This window comes from Miniopterus schreibersii, assembly GCF_964146895.1.
Source record: "Miniopterus schreibersii genome assembly, chromosome: 2".
Lineage (NCBI taxonomy): Eukaryota > Metazoa > Chordata > Mammalia > Chiroptera > Miniopteridae > Miniopterus > Miniopterus schreibersii.
This window is the reverse complement of record NC_138102.1, coordinates 145,881,922-145,885,769: the sequence shown is the minus strand read 5'-3', so window position 1 is coordinate 145,885,769 and position 3,848 is coordinate 145,881,922. Positions and strand designations below refer to the sequence as shown.

Here is a 3,848-nt window from a genome sequence, read left to right as displayed (position 1 = left end):
TTGTTTGCTTCGTAGTATATTTTTTTACATTCACTGAACATCCCCTTGCCTTTCCCATAATTAAAGTTAATTATTGGAATCTGATTTTTTGTGGATCTGAGTTTTCAAACAATGTGATTTAAATCTGTTATTAGTATTTTTACAGCATTTCAAGTAACACATTGATCCTTACTAACATTAATGTAATGCTGTTTTACACAGAATTATATTTAATTGTCTCTATTCTAAACAGAATTTTTAATTTAACTCGGTTTAAGATTTTGCTAACGTATTAAAAATGAAGAACCCTGGGGTCTGAATATTTCATTATACTCTTTTAAAGCTAGCAGTTAAGAAAAATCTAGTACTGGAGTATAATTTCCTTGAGAGGCAACTCAATTTCTCATCCCTCACTTTTGACCAGGGTAGGCATTCAATAAATACAGGAGTAGGCAAAAATAGGTTTATAGTTGTAATACAAGTAAATAATACAATAATTAATAATAAAAGTAAATATTTCCTATTTAGGCTCTCCTAGTTTTCAGTTATCAAGTACTATAATGAGCACCTTTAGTTTTGGGGCCTACTTTTCTTTTCCGTGATCAAAAGATGAAATTTAAAAAATGCAAAAATGTAGCACCTTAAACTCATAATAATTTAAAACATTCAGGGTTAGATAACTGATGAGACCAACTCCCAGTGAAAAGTACATTTGGGAATGCGTCTCCAAAGAATATTATAATTGTCTAAAATTTAATTTTTCACTTATTAAGTCTTATTAAAAAGTCTTTTTTAGTGGTGAATTATCTCTTTTTAAAAAATAAATTGCACTGGATTTATGTACAAAGCATAATCTCTAATATCTATTGAAAACAAACAAAAAACCCAAAAAGCTTATCAGATGCTTCAGGAACAAATCGTTCAGAAAGTTAGCCTACATAAAAAAAAACACAAAAAACAGCAGCAGTAAAGACAGTAAGAACAGGAAGTGGTCAAAGTGTTCTTACTTTTCTTCTTAAGTTTATCTTTAAAGAAATACAAATTTAAATTCATTAGCCTTGTTCAACCAATTCTTTTAAACTTTAGAGTAACCTAAAATCCAAAAATTTCCTCAATGAATTGACATACCAGTTCTTCAATTAATTTTTTTTCAGCTGTTGTAATCATATACCTGACTTGCTTGATTTGAAATTTGGTATAGTTTTCTTAAGTTTACTTGAATGAGGGAACTTTAAACATCACAGTTTCTTGGTTAAATAATATTAAAAATGATAAGGATCAGAGATTTATATAAAATAACAGAAACTTCTAATTATGGAGTTCAGGGTTGGCAGTTACTATTAAAAATGCTTTGCATTTTTCACATCAAAAGGCTTTGTCAACATCAGAACAGTAAACTATACAAATTAAGTTTCAACAATTTTCAGTTACTGGTAATTTTTACAGGAGTATTTTCCATTAATGTTTGAAAATTATGAAGTACATTTTATTTATATCTTATCAACTTAGAGAATATCTGTTGTAAAACTGTGGGGCATCTCCATAACATTTTTTTTCCCAGGATCCACCTGCTCTATGCTGCCCACTACAGGAAATGCAACATGGTACAAAGAAATGTAATACTCAGCATTAGGGTTACTTTTAGTGCAATCCTATAAAAAATATTCTGAGTACTTGGGTGCTAAGATAAGGTATTCTTGCAAGAGATACAGACTGACTAGTGGTAACCAAATTTATTAAATATAAAGAACATCAGTAGGAACAGACACGGCCAGAAACTGTATCTTGGTAATCCACACACAAGGAGTAGCAACTAGGGTGCGGCAGAGGATGGGGCATGGAACTTAGTGATTGAGGCGCAGCCTGCAGAAAGATACAGTTCTGCATTAGAGAGGAAATAAGAGGGTCAAAATCAACAAAGACAAAACACCTCAAAAAAAGAGTCATATAAAAATACAAATAATTGCTTCAACTGGGAAAAAAAAACACATTTGAAGTAAATTATTCGTGTAATTCATATTTAAGTTTCATCAGATGAATCTCCTTTTTCCTTAAACCATACATTCCCCTTACAAGCAAATATAGTTAATATTAAGCTTACTTTTGTCTTACATTTTCTAGTCTTGGGAAGGTTCAATCACACAGTAACGTGATAAACATCAGGGTTTTTTTTTGTTTGTTTTCTTTGACTAGAGCATATCCTAAGTGTTAGGAATTGAAATACTATCTTTCAGACATACTTTAGGAATCCATTTTGTAGATGGCAGCTTCTTCTGCAGAAAGGGAATTTTTTTTCAGTCAATTATCCAGTTACATATCCCATCTTAAATTTTTAAGAAGGGCATTAAAACGTTAGTATCACATTCTAGGTCTTTAGCCTTAATACTTGTACTGGAAAGGAAAACACACTACCGTACATGCATGTGTGTATACACACAAACACACACTAATAGCAAGCAGTCATTGGCTTAAAAGTAGCAACCTCCCCTCGGAAAATAAAAATATAAAATGTCACCCCTCGATTCTGTCCCACGAATGAGGTTTGCCCACTGCCAAGTGGGATACTAGAAAAGACGCTCTAACTTCTAACCTGAGACATTAACATACAATCCCAGGTCCCGACTCGGACGACTTAAATCCCAGTGTAGGAGCCTCGGTTCCCACTTCTGCCCCATCACCGCCATCCAGGGCCCGGGTTCGCGCCGCGACCACCCGGCTCGCCGGGGCGGCAGATCCGCGAGTCCGCCCGCTCGGGGACACGCGGCTCCCGGCCGACTGCCGGTTCCCGTAGCAGGGGCCTCCGGGGCTCCCAAGGCCCAGCAGACGAGCGGTACCGACAGGCCCGTGAACTCCGGCGTTTAAGAACTACCGAAAAGTCTCGCTGCGCAAGTGACGCATCTGCCGGTGCCGCGGCGCGTCGCCCGGTCCCCGTCCCGTCGGTAAGGGCCCGGCGGCCGAGGCGACCCTCCGCGCATCGCGCTCAGCTCCCGGGAGCGAGTAAGGGCCACCAAAGCCACCAAAAAGACGCCCCGACAAGTCCCTGGAGAAGTCAGCCGCAGCCTTTCCTTCTCCCCTTAGTTAATTACCCCGAGGCTTCTAGCGTTTCCTTTGAGAAAATGGAATAAAAGAGCGTGGAGGTGCTGGAAGTCGCTGACATTTGCCGTCGAATGACATCCCCCTCGACTCCATCCCTTGAGCAGGCTTTCCAATCTCGGATGCATCCTCGGCGGAGGTTTTCCATGTTGACAGATCTCTCGCCTCCCACAAAATGGGGCCGAGGAGGCGGCCGCTGTCTCCTCTATGGGCGCCGCCATTTTGTGAGGTGGCGGCAGAAGCCCGGGGTGTGTGTAATGGTTGAATAGAATGACCCCCTCTAGGGAATCCCCGGCGCTGACAGTTACGTAAGGGGCTGTGCGCAAGTGCGGCGTTTAGGTAATCCGCACAGCCAGGCCGCGCAGCTCTGCGGCCCACATCTCCATCACCCCTAGAAGGACCGGTTGGGGAAGGGACAGACGACCAGGTCTCCCTCGCACCCCGCCCCCCTCGCCTCCGGCCGGGCCGCCGTCTCCACTCCCCCGCCCGGTCTCCGCCCCTCGCAGCTTTCCGCGACGTTCACTGGCCCTTGGGTGTCAGGAACCTCCTAGCCGCAGCCTTATTCCGACCCCACTTAAGACACAAACTTTACTTGGGAAATAAATGTTTCCTAGAGTGAGCGCCGGAAGCGTGCTGGGCTATATTACATAATTTCTTTCAACACCAAATAAATGTTCCCATTGGAACCACTACCTGAAATAACCCATTCAGACATTTATTAGCCTGTGACCTTGGGTTAGTCAGTGACTTTGCCCGTCGTGGCCATCACTAAAATG

General features: G+C 41.3%; 1 long non-coding RNA gene across 1 annotated transcript; it reads right to left on the bottom strand.

The window, feature by feature from the left end:
• Positions 1–1,697: 1,697 nt before the first annotated feature.
• Positions 1,698–3,510, bottom strand: LOC308552178. The gene is made up of 2 exons (XR_013998110.1): positions 3,066–3,510; positions 1,698–2,252 (listed from the first exon to the last, which is right to left on the bottom strand). It is a non-coding gene; the product is annotated as an uncharacterized lncRNA (long non-coding RNA).
• Positions 3,511–3,848: the final 338 nt, after the last annotated feature.